Source organism: Callithrix jacchus, chromosome 9 (assembly GCF_049354715.1).
Source record: "Callithrix jacchus isolate 240 chromosome 9, calJac240_pri, whole genome shotgun sequence".
In the NCBI taxonomy this organism is placed as follows: Eukaryota; Metazoa; Chordata; class Mammalia; order Primates; family Cebidae; genus Callithrix; species Callithrix jacchus.
In genome coordinates, this window is record NC_133510.1 from 131,530,679 (window position 1) to 131,545,669 (window position 14,991).

General features: G+C 46.7%; 1 protein-coding gene and 1 non-coding gene across 2 annotated transcripts in view; both read left to right on the forward strand.

Moving 5' to 3' along the window:
• Positions 1–14,991, forward strand: part of TMEM132C (transmembrane protein 132C) — a 446,814-nt gene that overhangs the window by 125,875 nt on the left and 305,948 nt on the right. The gene's annotated exons all lie outside the window — the stretch shown is intronic.
• On the forward strand, positions 4,708–4,809 carry LOC118144706 (small nucleolar RNA U13). The gene has a single exon (XR_004729452.1). It is a non-coding gene; the product is annotated as a small nucleolar RNA U13 (small nucleolar RNA).

Consider the following 14,991-nt stretch of genomic DNA (forward strand, 5'->3'; position numbering starts at 1 on the left):
GAGAGCCTGCGCAGTTTTCTCCCCACACAGACTCTAGACCAGGGGTCTGGCAAGCTAGAACTCTTGGGCCAAACCCCTGCTGTTTGCTTTTATATGGCCTTCAAGCTAAGAATAATCATTATATTTTTAAATGATTTCATTTTAAATGGTTGTGTAAATACTTACATAGCATCCTCAATTTTGCTTCTTGTCATAAAATGCCTACTATCTATGATCTGAATCTTTGATAAAACCTTTGCAGAGCCTCCTTCACCCTCTGCGCTCGCTCTCTCTCTCTCTCTCTCTCTCTCTCTCTCTCTCTCTCTCTCTCTCTCTCTCTCTCTCTCTCAGAGACGTGTGCCTGCAACACAGACCCTTTTCTCTATGGAGACAGGGAGCTTGGTGCTTTGAGGCACTCTTGTAGGGATTTTAATAAGCCTCTACAGCAGCCCCTGGCGGGGAGGTGAGTTGTCACTCTACTTCATTCATTAAGAGAGGCTCAGCTGGGCACAGTGGCTCACGCCTGTAATCTCAGCATGTTGGGAGGCTGAGGCAAGTGGATCATGAGGTTAGGAGTTCAAGACCAGTCTGGCCAACATGGTAAAACCCTATCTCTACTAAAAACACAAAAATTAGCGAGGCGTGGTGGCACACGCCTGTAATCCTAGCTACTCAGGAGGCCGAGGCAGAAGAATTGCTTGAACCTGGGAGGCAGAGGTTGCAGGGAGGCGGAGGTTGCAGTGAGCCAAGATCATGCCACTGCACTCCAGCCTGGGCGATGACAGAGCGGGACTCCGTCTCAAAAGAAAAAAAGAAAAGAAAAAGAAAGGCTTGAACTGGTGTAGCCACTTGCCCAGGCAGCTGAGTTAGTGAGTGAGGATTTTCACCTTTTCATGCCTGATGCAAAAGCATATTCTTCCTTCTCGACTGCCTGCCTGATTTGAAAGAGCTTATATTCCAGTTTCTCAAATACGATTTGAGTGTGAGAGAGCCTGACCCCAGAAAGTCATGAAGGACCACAGTGTGTGGTCCAGGGGAAGGACAGGGAGGAGACACAGGGAGAAGGAACAATCTTCCTCCTTTGAAATATCCCCCAATTCCTACCTTGCTCACTTCCAGCCAATCCAGGGCCGTCAAATGTACATGAAGACTAAGTCTCTCCCCACTTTCAGAATTCCCATTTTTATAGGACGCTTGCCAATCAGACGCTGTCTCAGGATTTCCTCTTTTATTCTATAAAATGGACTCTCCTTCCTAGAACCCTGGCGTCCTTGCTGAGAGGAAACTGACAGACAGTGGACTTAACCACCGCAGGCCCACGAATTAACAGCCCTTGCTTATTTTGCTGAGAATCAATTTTGTCTTTAATAGTCCAGTGTTTGGGAAGAGTTTGTATTCCAATTTCAGTGTTTGGCATATATTAATATAAATCTATGTGCATCCAACATCTCCTAGCTTCCTTCTGAGACGGGAAGGTGTCGCTAGATGCTGGGCTGAAGAAGGAAAGGAGTTTGGTGTTGGGCTGTGCAGGCTGGCATGATGCTTTGAGATGCCAAGGGGGACCCAGTGCCTCCTGTTATTCCACTCAGTTATCCTCAGCATGGGCTCCCTGCCTCATGGTCACAAAAAGGCTGCTACATCTCTAGTGTCACATCAGCATTGCAATTGGGCCAAAAAGAAAGGGCAGATGGGCAGAGGTACCTGAAAATGGCTCAGCTGTGCTCTTTTTAAGGCACGTTTCCTTGAAGCCCCACCCAACAACTTGTTCTTGTAGCTCATGTCCTGGCTGTTGGCACACAGCCGTCTTTAAGTGCATGCAAAGCTGAAATACGCACTTCTTTAAAGATGATGTATTCATCCATTTTCACTCTGCTGATAAAGGCATACTCAAGACTGGGCAATTTACAAGAGAAAGAGGTTTAATGCACTCACAGTGCCACGTGGCTGGGGAGGCCTCCCAATCATGGCAGAAGGTGAAAGGCACGTCTCACATGGCAGCAGACCAAAGAAGAAAGCTTGTGCAGGGAAACTCCCCTTTTAAACTCTGAGTATTCAGTGCACAGTTTCTATTGAACGGGTATGACTTTCACACCATCATAAAGTGGAAAAATCTACGTTGCAGTATCCTAAGTTGGGGAGCAACTGCAATCCCCTTCCCAGACCCCCTTGTGGTGGTGTAATTATGAGCCAGGATGGCAAGGATATATAAACTGATGTTCACTGAGAGGGTTACCCAGGCCAGTAAAAAAAGGTCAAGTAAATAGACTTATGTAGGACAGACATTTTTCCCTTGATTTGCTTCTCCTGAAACTCAGAGGCAATGACTGGATGGGTAGCAGCTTTGCTGTGATCATGGGCATGAAGCCCTTTGGTAGGGTTGGTGACACGTGGATGCCGCGTCCTTCGTGAGTTCGTGGAGCTGTTGGATAAGCTCTGAGTAGTGCTTCTCTGAAGTTCTCTGGGGGAACAACTACAGAGAAAACATAATTATTATAAATGCTGGTGATTGTTTTTATGTAATTGGCATTTCTCTACAACTGGGTTTTCCCCCAGCAGCGCATCTTGGAGATGTTTCTGTGCTAGCACGTGTAGTTCTCCTTCCAGCTGCATCCCAATAGTAGCAAAGAATTAATAGGCAGTCATAAGTGGGAGTTGAACAATGAGAACACATGGACACAGGGAGGGGAACGTCACACACCGGGGCCTGTGGGGGCTGGGGGGCAACGGGAGAGAGAGAATTACAAAAATTTGCATGCATTAAACAAATACCGAATGCGTGTGGGGCTTAAAACCTAGATGGTGGGTTGATGGGTGCAGCAAACCACCGTGGCACATGTATGCCTATGTAACAAACCTGCACGTTCTGCACATGTGTCCCAGAACTCAAGTTAAAAAATAATTAATAGGTAATGTGTTTGAGGACCTACCATGTGCCAGGCATGACTGAGCACTTCTAGTAACTTGTTTACTCTTCAAAATAGTCCCAAGAGGAGTGTGCTGTTATGAAGCTGCTTCTACAGATGGGCACAGAGGCACAGACCGGCTAAGTGAGCACCCGACATCACAGCTAGGAAGTGGCCGGGCTGTGATCGGAGCCCGGGGGCTGGCCTGGAGCCACCCTCTCCACAGGCCCTCGGTCTCTCTTCTCTTCCGGTCTTCACAGCATTCTCTCCTCTCTTCCTGTCTTCACAGCATTCTCTCCTCGGGTTTGCTGTGTTCAGGCACTTTACGGTGGATAGACACTTACATTACTTCCAATCGGGGCAAAGCCGCAGCGGGCACCTGAGGCACATCTGCCTGTGCTCAGGAGTGGGAGTGACCCTAGGGTGACCAGAGAACATCTTAGGTCAGCAGATGGCACTTAGAAGCATCAGTGGCTTCCAATTAGGTGCCCTCACCACACATCGGCAGCTCTGACCAGTGGCTGCTGCTCCCCCCAGTTTCACCGGCTTCTGGGTCGGGAAGCCTTCTAGTAGTTGGGCTCAGGACACCTCTCTGCCACTCCCCGATGGGTAGAGGTGGTTTCTTCCTTTTCCTCCAGCATACTGTGTCTCCACCTGTGCCCAGGAGCCGCAAGCTTTGCTTAACCTGAAGGCTTTCATCCCTTGGGGGAGAGAGAAAGTTCTGGATGGGGCTTCGCCGTGTGTCTTCCAACATGATCCCTTTCATGTCCCTTGAGTGTCTTTTTTTGTGGGTTGTGAGTTTGCAAAGGAAGGTGCATCTTTCTGGAACAATTGCAACCGTCAGGGGCCTGCAGCACCCGGCAACAGCACTGCAGCAACGCGGGCGGAAGTGGAAGGTCATGAGAAGGGGTCTGTATTCCACAGAGAAACTTACAAACCACCATAAAACAGAGCACAAGTGGGTCTGCCTTTTGCTCTTACTACAGGTTGGCAATTCAAAATCAGCGTGTTAGCAAGTTGGTACCCATGGAGGTGGCTTGCACTCGCCCTTCCCCCGGGACATTTCCTCCTTCAAGACATGGGTCCCAGTGCTCCTCCCTCTTCTGCGTTCTAACCTTGCACTCCCGCAGTATGGAGTCCTCTTGCTTCCCTCCTCACATGGCCCTCATTTCTGCTTCTAAACAGCGATTAGGGTGCATGGCTGCCCTCACCTGTCGTATCACATGCCCCTGCGGACTTTTTCCCATCGGAGCCCTTCCCTATTGCAACAGGTCTCCTCCCCTCTGCACAGCCTCCCATGAGCTTGATAAACACAGCTTAATTATTCGTATGCTCCCTACAGAAGCAAGGCAGCATGGGGCACAGACAAGCCTCTTAGTGAATGTGGATTGAGGGAAGGTGGTTCCTTATCCTATCCCTCTGTTGATTTTTTTCACCCTCATTAACATTAAGACCGAGATGGATGTCTTGCTGGTGCAATATTAAATAAGAACCACAGTAAGCTCAGTGGCTTCATCCATCAGACAGGATGCTGGGCATCAGTCAATTAAGAATGACAGGAAGGCATCTCAGGCTGGCTCAAGCCGCAAAGGGGAAAAGTACAGGGATCTCCAGCTTCAGGCGCTGCTGAATTCAGGGGCTCCATCTCCCCATCTTTCTTTCCTCAATGTTAACTGTACTTGCAAGATGGCTTTCAGCATCTCTAGACTGACCTGAGCATCAGCCAGTGGCAGTACAGCAACCTTGTGTCTACCAAGCACCGACGCTCTCTCTTTCTCTGGAAAAAGGGAGCCAGAGTGACAAATGGATTTGAAGTAAAGCCTGGGTCCTTTTGTAGTTCATAAGGGTGATGATTGGGTTTTGACGCTCATGTGAGACATGTCTCCCTTCAACCTTGTTATGATGTTGGCACGTTGACCTTCTGAAGTGAAAAATAAGAAATTAGTAAAATAAGAACATCCATAAAATAAAGCCTGTGCTCTGAGACAGGATAGCACAGGAGTGAGTGCAGGGATCCTGAGTTCAAATTCTGATTTCAGAATTCTTAGGTGTGTGACCTTGGCTGAATTACTTAATCTCTCTGGGTCTCGTCTCTTTTTGTGAAAATTGGGGATAATAAAACAACTTCATGTATGAGGTTGTTGAAAGTATAAAGAAGTCTCTATATAATATGTAGCACCCCAACCCACAGGGCACTGATGGGTGGTTTCCCTGGTGTCCTCTGCATGTCTCAATAATCCAGGTGTCAACAAGGATAAAAGATGTCACCTTCCACTTAAGGAATTTTTTCCCCATTGGCTTTTCAGGATTCTCCCTTATAATTCCCTATTCCCTATTGGAAAGCTCAGTTTAAATGTTCTTTTCACAAGTTAAAGGCTATAAAATGAAAGAGAAAATGGCTTTTATCTTCTGGTGTATTCTTTTTTCTTTTTGTTTACTCAGTCATCAGGAAAGCATTTTCTAGTGTGTCCCCTAAGACTTCTCATTAATATAATCATTCTGAATGCTGGTATAAACCAAACAAAGCTACAGATGCTAACTGGCAAGCAGATGAAACTCACATGTGGGGGAAAAATGCCGATGACTCAATGGTACATACAGGTTTTTTTAAATTATCTGTAATTAGTGGAAAGAAAATACGTGGACCATATTAAAAACAAGCTCTTTATTTTTGAGGAAAAAGACCACCATAAAGAACAGGAATGCTGTTCCTTTTTATTTATATGAATTGAGATAATTGGGACGCTCAGGATTAATGTAAGTTTCCATCATAAATAATGTCACCATCTGTGATAAATGGATGCCTCCCTCTTTGAATAGATACAGTGAAACATTCTCAAACCATATGCTATGTGAGCAGCAAAGGCAGTTATTTCAATTCTGCTGTAAATGCTTATATTATGCAGCTCTAAATCCCTCCCGATTTTTTTTTTTTTTTTTTTTTTGGTTTTCATTTCCAAACTGTATGGGAGGCATAGTGAAAACCATGTTTGCATTTTGAATCGAACAGGTAAACCTGGTCTATGGTTCAGATTGTGAAATGCGCAGAAGAAAACACTAAGAAAGTTCTCCTGTAGGCGAAACACGACTTGGAAAGGCTTCCTCTCTGTCGGGAGCCCCCACCCCATGGCCCATGGGTCAAAGCCAGCGCACCACCGGTTTTTATGTGGTGGCCTGAAAACTCATGATTTTTTTTTTTACATTTTTACATCTTTAGATAGTTGGAAAAAATATTTTAATAGAGTAGTAGTGTTTCTGACACGTGGAATTAAAATTCTGTTGTTTGAAAGTAAAGTGTTAGGGCTGGGCGCGGTGGCACATGCCTGTAATCCCAGCCACTTGGGAGGCTGAGGTAGGAGAATCACTTGAACCCGGAAGGCGGAGGTTGTGGTGAGCTGAGATCACGCCATTGCACCCCAGTCTGGGCAATAAGAGCAAAACTCCGTCTCAAAAAAAAAGGCAAGTTTTTATGGAACACAGACAGAGTCACTGGTTGGCATTTGTCTCCGGCTGCGGTCGCAGGAGGGCTGAGTAGTTGCAACAGACACCATTTGGCCCGTGAAGCCTGAAATGCCTACTGCCTGGGCCTTGACAGAAGAAAGTATGCTGACTCCTTCTCTGTGTGACTGTGAAGCAGAGTTACCGCACTTTGGACAGAACAAGATGGATCCTTTTGAGAAGCTTTTGGCTGAGAGTAAGAGAAAACCCCCGTGCACTGTGAGGTCCACTGGCTCACAGGGTCGGAAGGGCAGCGGCAGGGGGAGATCTCAGCGAGCTTGTCCCAGGCCCCTCACTGGGCCAACCCTGGCATAAAAGCATGGCCCTTCCCTCCCTGTGCCCACCCGTGGCTGGCCTTGTCTCGGGCACTTCATGCACAGATTCCAGATGGATGACAGTATTAAGGGGAGATTTACTCCCTCAGTGGCCCCTGGGGTGGAAGGCATTTGCTTCTGTGCTTCTCTTAGGAGTGAGGGACCCTCTTTCCCTGAAATCCTAAAACACTTCTCCTCAGAATTCCTTGGCCCAGTTTGGCCTGGAGCAGGGCTTTCCCAGTGCAGCACAGTGAGCTTTGGGACTGGATAATTCTATGTGTGTGGTGTCCAGGTTGGGGCGGGGGGGCTGTTCCTTGCAGTGTAGAGTGTTAAGCTGCATCCCTGGCCTCTGTCTGCCCACTAGATGCTAACAGGATACCCCCAAACCCCGTTCTTTTTTTGGGTTGGGGGACAGAGTCTCACTCTGTTGCCCAGGCTGGAGTGCAGTGGCGCAATCTCAGCTCATTGCACACTTCACTTTCCAGGTTCAAGTGATTCACTTTGCTCAGCCTCCTGAGTAGCTGGAATTACAGGCACACACCATCATACCTGTCTAATTTTTGCATGTTTTGTAGAGACGGGGTTTCACCATGTTGGCCAAGCTGGTCTTGAACTTCTGACCTGAAGGGATCCACCTGCCTCAGCCTCCCAAAGTGCTGGGATTACAGGCTTGAGCCACAGTGCCCAGCTCCCTCCCAGTGCCACCCAGCCCCATTGTTGACAATGGAAAAAGTCTCCAGACGTTGTCAAATGTCCCCTTGGGAGCAAAACTGCCTCTGTTTGAGAATCACAGGTTTAGGTCTGTGTGTAACTGGACCAGGTACTGGGAACCGGCTCGGAACTGCCCTGTTTAATTTACACCAGGGATTGAGAAACTGCAGAACATGGGTCAAATCTAGCCCGTCACCTGTTTTGGCACAGCCTGCAAGCTAAATATGGTATTTACATTTTTAATGATTATATAAGCACCCATATTATATTGATTTTTGTCTCCTAGCCTGCAGAAACCTAAGGTATTTACTATATGGTCAATTAAGAAAAAGTTTGTCAACCCCTAGGTTAGATGAACACCAGTCATTCTCAGTCCTCACCTTTATGAGCCATGAAATGAAATCCATAATTGGGTAACCTACATATAGACATAATTAAAAACAAATCAGCATAGTGCTGTATCATAGGGAGGAAAAATAATTCAGAGTAAAGTAATATCGTAACAAGCATATCTAGAAGGCCGGATGGAGTGCTGACACTTGCTCCTGTGCTCGGTCACTATGGATGTGTCAGCCACAGATGAAGAAGCTCTGTTGCTGCAGATTGCATTTCATCTGCAGACTGGGCCTTGTGGAGGTAATTTTCAAAATGCATCAACAACGTTTTTTTTTTTTTAAATAGAGACAGAGTCTCACTCTGTCACCCAGGCTGAAGTGCAGTGGTACCATCTCGGCTCACTGCAACCTCTGCTTCCTGGGTTCAAGCAAATCTCCTGCCTCAGCCTCCCAAGTAGCTGGGACTACCAGTGTACGGCATCATGCCCAGCTAATTTCTTTTCTTTTTTTTTTTGAGACGGAGTTTCGCTGTTGTTACCCAGGCTGGAGTGCAATGGCGCGATCTCGGCTCACCGCAACCTCCGCCTCCTGGGTTCAGGCAATTCTCCTGCCTCAGCCTCCCGAGTAGCTGGAATTACAGGCACGTGCCACCATGCCCAGCTAATTTTTGTATTTTTAGTAGAGACGGGGTTTCACCATGTTGACCAGGATGGTCTCGATCTCTTGACCTCGTGATCCACCCGCCTCGGCCTCCCAAAGTGCTGGGATTACAGGCGTGAACCACTGCGCCCGGCTGATCACCCACTTTTTAAGTTTCATCAAAGTCCGCTCTCCACCCCATAGCTGCAGTTCTGGAACACCCACAGTATGTGAAACCATTGCCCTTCTCCCAGTGTTTTAGTGGATGTTTCAGATCATCTTTCTGCTTGTCACTGTCACTGGGTTCCTGGCCTCTGTGAACGTCCACTGGGACAAAGTCATGCAGAATCTGGGCAATTCTTGATTGCTGTCGAGCTGTCTCGTGCTGTGCAGAAAACCTCGCAGAACTGGCTGCTCTCTCAGTGCCAGTAGTGTTCCTCCCTCCACCCATTGTGATAATCAAAAATGCCACCCTCCCCAAAGACGTTTACATCCCTACTGCCAAAGGCTGCAAACACGTGACTTTGCAGGGGGAAAGGAACTTTGCAGATGGGATTAAGGTAAGGCTCCTGAGATGGGGGAATCATCCTGGATCATCCAGGTGGCCCTGATGTCATCACGTGGGTCCCTGTAGAGGGAGACAGGAAGTCGGGGTGAGAGAAGCCATCTAGGTATTTACTGACTTGGAAGAGAGAAAGAGGCTGCAGGCTGAGGAGTGCAGGTGACCTCCAGAAAATAGTAAAAGGAAACAGACTCTTTCCTGAAGACTCAGAAGGAACATAGCTGTACTGACACTTCAGGGGTATATGTGCAGGTGTGTTACCCTAGGTAACCATGAGTCATGCTGGTTTGTTGCACAGATTATTTCATCACCCAGGTATTAAGCCCAATATCCATTCGTTATTTTTCTGATCCTCTCCCTCCTCCCCCACTCTTCACAGTTGTTCCCCCAGTGACACTTTGATTTTAGACTTCTGACCTCCAGGACTATTAAAAAAGATAAGTATGTGTTGTTTTAAGCGGCTAAGTTTGTGGTGACTCGTTCCAGCAGCATAGGAGGCTGACACCCCATCCCTTACAGGAGCCCCTGTCCTGGGAGAGCCCCAGTCTGAGCCGATCAGATCCCACCTGCAGATGGACCTGGGTTCCAAGCCGCATTGTGGGTGGCCAGCATTGGAGGGTAGGCGGAGGTCGTGGAGGAATTGGCCACATGGTCACCAGGCGAGACATGGGCTGAGCTTAACTTGAGGAAATGCTGTAACACCATGCCGTTAAAGCAGCCCGTGTTAGATTTATAACTCTGCCTGGGAAACATTTCCCTCTGTGCCTACCCGAGTCATCCTTCTTGTGCTGATGAAGTCCAAGATTCTGAAGATTTTAGAGCATTTGTCTTCGACAGGCACAGCTCCTTTCCTGAACTTCCAGGGGTCTGATTGAGTAGCATCTGAGAGTGATTATGGAGTTCTCCCAGAGAAAAGGGGAGAAATATCCCCCCAAGGGCTTAGAGGGGAATATAAGTACCTGCTCTTTTAAAGGAGAGTTTGACGGTTACGAAATTGCAGACGGCGCTATGTAATTTCAGCAAAGGATATTCGGGGTTTGTTCAGAAGAGGCATTGAAATCAAATAATCCATTTATCAAGGTGCCTTTTGTTTCAAGAAAAAAGAAACAACGAGCCATATTTAGCAAAGAGAGAGAGACATTCTGTGTCTGGGAATGTTAATAAATCACCAATGGAGAGAGGAAAAAATATTCAGGCTGGCTTGTGTTTCAAGTAAGCTGCAGTGACTTGGAAGGAAAATCCAATCAGGGCTCTCCTTGAGGCGGATGGAGAAAGGCAAGTCCTGTTTTGCAGGTGTCTGATATCATCTGAGTAAACCGGAGAGGTCTGATGCAGCAGGCGCCTCTGAAGTCCTGAAAAGAGCCCGCCTCCCTTAATTTCAGATTTTTCTTTCTCACATACACATCACCCAGTTGTGTTTCACATATGGATATCACCCTTCCTCTCACCCCACATTGGTGTAGTTTTAAAAGCTTGTTACTGTAACTGATCAACATATTGGAAATAATGGTAATTATGGTAACAGCAACCGCAGCTCCGAATTCTTCAGCATGCTGAATGCTTCAGTGTATTGCTTTAAGCGAAGGGTCAGTGGATTCTGAGGCTCAAGAGTTTAAGGGTTTTTCAAAAAAACAAAAACAAAATCCTCATCTGGGAAGTTGCGGGACAGGGATTCACCGCTGAACTTTGCGTGACTCCAGGAACTCTTAACCACTGTGATACATTTCTTCTTTCTGGGCTGGGGAAGGCTCTGATTAAAATCCTCCCTCTGTTTCTTCCTATGTATGTAACATCTAACAAACTACCTCAGGCTTTCTGTGTAGATCAAATGGGATCAGAGTTTGTCAGCCTCAGTGCTATGGACATTGTAGGCTGGATTATTATTTGTGGTAGGGGCACTGTCTTGTGTGTTGTAAGATGTTTAGACCCATCCCTGGCTCCTACCGACGAGATGTCAGTAACACTTGTAATAACCAAAAACGTCTGCAGACGGCTCCGAGCATTTCTCAGGAAAATCACCCTTTCCTGGGGAACCCTGACTTAGATGCTGTTCTTGAGAGTCCCTTGCACACCCTCAAACAATTCCACTTGTGCCATTGGATGATTTCAGGGGATGTTATCTTTATTTTTATTTAATTCAAGAGGAAAGCAGGACCTCGTATTTTTACCAAGGTACATGTGTGGGGATCCACTGCCTACCCCATTTAGAGTAGCACGCGGCCTCATCCCATCTTCCTGGATGGCCTTCCCACTCCTCACGTGCTGGGCTCCTGAGCTTTCCCTCCATCAATCTCTTGGTTATGTTGTTCTTCATCCCAGATTCCTGCCACACCCAATTCCATCTCCTCAGATCTTATGCATCCTTTATGTCACAGCCCAGAAAACATCAGCTCTAAAGAATCCATCCCTGGTCAACACGTCTGGAAGTGAGCACTGTGATGAAGGCAATGCATCATGTTAGCAGGGAAGCTTGTTCTCTCAGTGTTATCCAGTCCGGGCGCTGAGTGACGTGGCCAGCTCCTGTGTCCACTATCTCAGCATCTCAAAAACTCAATTTCCGGCAGCAGCTTTGTGGTAGAGTTCTCTGATGAACAACCGATGGAGGACACAGTATCCCCAGCACTGACAGGCAAGTACAGATAAAGAGAATGGATAAACAGGAGGGGAGACAGCAATGGACGTGCTGTCCGCGTGGAGGCCGGATAGGCAGGTGCAGCTGTCAGCTGCTCCCCAGCCTCCCTCCCGTGGCCATAGGAAACCAGCATTGGACTTTTCCAGGGCTATTGTACCAGGTCAATAAAAGTGACTCAATTATCCTATCTTTCTGGGAGATGTTGGGGCAAGCAGATAAAGTGGAGTAAGAGGGGAGACATTTGTCAGCTCACAATGGCATGCGGCCCTGGAATTGTTTTCTTGCAGTCAGGAGATAACATTTCCAAGAGAAAACACACAGCACCCAACTCTTGATCATCTCCCTGCTTAACAAAGAAATGGCAAACTGAGGCTCAGAGCTATAGACAGGCAGCAATTAGGGGAGCCTGGTTTTTTATTCACAGTAAGATTATTTAAACAAAATTATTCATATTAGTACATTATGAATTTCCATTTTAAACAATAAAGTTATGAATTCTTAGTAAGCTCCTGGACTGATTAACAGTGCATACACTCTCTGGCTCATGTCATGAGAGTGATGGATGTGTGAAGCTTTGGAAACACCACCCTCTGTTGAAAGCTCTGTGTAGAGACAGCTGCGCCAGGCAGTCAAGGGCATGTATGTACTCAAGACGTTCTTGATCGATTCTCTGCAGCCCCACGGACAGTTCCTAGTGCATTATTTTACCGGGGAAAGGAATAATTGTTCTTGTCTTCTGCAACAATTGTTATTTTACTTCTGGGTGACCATAAGCTCTAAAAGTACGCAAATGTGAGGCAAAGAAGGTGCTTCCATGCATGTGACTGACACTGAATGGCTGCAGAGCCACTTTCCCTGGTATTGGACGTCAGAATGTCCATGAACATTGGCTTCAATTCTTCCTACCACACAGGAGAAGTTCTGCCTTCCAACGCATGGTGTCTATATTCTCCCTCATCGTGTCTTGAGTAGTGGCTTCTTCCCCCATCTGGCTTGCTGAATGTTTGGGCTCTTGATCAAACATCATGCATTCCTCAAGTGCTGACTGAGTAGTCACTGGGTCATATGGTATCTAAGACAGGAGGGCACCCTGGTGGATAAAAACTGTGTCCTTTTTCTCATGGAGCTTCCAGTCTGTTAGGGAAGATGGTCATTAACCAAACCTGCACACAAATAAATATAAAATGACAGCTGTGTGAAAAGATATCAAATAGAGGTGCATGGTGTTTGGGGAGGGGCACCAGACCTAGTGTGGAAGTCAGGAAGGCTCCTATTAATAGAAGCGGTGAGGTGGATCTGGGAGCTGAATGGAAATTAATTAGGCAGAAGGAGTGGCCATGTGTGGGACCCTGGATATATGAAGGAGCAAGATATATTTAAACTTCAATAATAATTTTAAAAATCGGGAACAAGGACATATGAAGATATAATTAAGATATAACCCTACTTGCACCCTTATTATGAGTCAGGCACTTGTTAAAAACTTTGCAGGCATCATCTCCATGAACCCTCATGTACCTGGCAGGCAGTGAACAGTGAGAGGTGAGCCCTGTTGCCGAGTGGACCAGAACCTCTCGAACCAGACAGCCAGGCATGAGTTTCAGCTACATCACTTACAACCTGGAGATCTTGGACAGCCCTACTTACCTTCTCCATTCCTCAATTTCCTCTCCTATAAAAAATGGGCATCATGATACTTACCCCATAGGATTGTTGTGAAGAACTAATTGAGATTCCACGTGTAAGCATTTAAAAGCATACCTAGAACACGGTGATATGGTTTGGCCATGTCCCCACCCAAATCTCATCTGGAATTGTATCTCCTGTAATCTCACTTATTGTGGGAGGTAATTGAATCATGGGGCAGGCTTTTGTGCTGTTCTTGTGATAGTGAATAAATCTCATGAGATCCGATGGTTTTATAAAGGGGAATTCCCTACATATGCTCTCTTGCCTGCCACCATGTAAGATGTGCCTTTGCTCCTCCTTCGCCTTTGTCGTAATTGTGAGGGCTCCCCAGCCATGTGGAACTGTGAGTCCATCACACCTCTTTTTCATTTATAAATTATCCAGTCTTGGGTATTTCTTCATAGCAGTGTGAAAATGAACTGATACACATAGTCAATTCTTGATAACTGCTGGCTCTTCCATCAGGGGTTGTTTCAGGAGGAAGCACCCTAAAATGTAGAGGCCTAGATCATGTACAAGGCCTCTTGAGTCTAGGGACTTCTTGGCTGGGCTTGCTCACTTGTTTGGGGCTGGATGCGGGCTGCCTGATGCAGGATGGCCTCAGCTGGGATCACACCACTCCCCTCCACATGGTCTCTCCTCCTCCAGGCTGGTCCAGGCTTGTTCTTCTTCCTGCTATTAGGCGTCCAAAAGAGGCAGAGTGGAAATGTTCAAGGCCTCTTGAGACATGAGCCCAGAATAGGCACGCTGTCACTTCTTCCATATTCTGTTAGCCAAAGCAAATCACAAGGCAGCCCAGATTCAAAGAGTGGGGAAATTGACTCCACCTCTTGATGGGAGAACTGCAACGTCTCATGCTAAGGGTGCAGATAAGGGTGTAGATACAGCAGATGGGGTGCCATCTTATAATCACTCTTCCATTGTTACCATTATTATGCTATGTATCTAGATCAATCAGTCTCTATCTCTCTCTCTCACTCCCGCTCTGTCTCTCTCTCACTCTCTTACTCTCTGGCTCTTTGTGGAAATTAAAGCTCGTTTAGCCACTGTACAAGTCCTTGCTCCTTTCTTTATGGTGTCTCTCTCTTCGTGACTCAAGTCAAATCTCTCATGAGCTGGAAGAATTCAGAATGAGGCTCAACAGGAAGGGATGAGCTAGGCTTCACGTCACTCCATCCCTTCTCATTTTTCCTCCTGTGAAAGATAAAGAGTGACCTGCTCAAAGAATGGAAGCCCCCTAGGACAGGAGGCGAGACCACAAGCCCACTCCATCTGTATTTTAGAGAAAATAAACTCAGCATTTGCTTAAAAGCAAATGGTTTTCCTTTAGACATTTTTCCAGCTAAGAAAAGGAATCTTTCTGTGTGGGAAGAATGAAGGATGACAAGACAGCTTGTTCACAAAGGCTTCCTGTTGGCGAATGCCCCGCTGCAGATGGGTCTGGAATCCTGAGCCCCGCCCCTTCACAGAGTCCTTGGCTCACAACCTTCCCCAAACAGATGAGTCTCTAAGTCCCTGCACTTCAAGATTTAAGAGTGTTTTTTTGGATAGGGATAAATACCTCAAAATAAAAGCATCAGATGTGGCAATTTGTCTGTTGGCTTTTACAGAATATTACAAGTTGTCTAAATAGTCCTGTTTAAGGACAGAGAGCCAGAGCTCTTTCTGGAATGTCTTATACCTCGGCAGGGTCTTTTGAGCATGTTTTAAGCGGATTCTGAAATTAGGG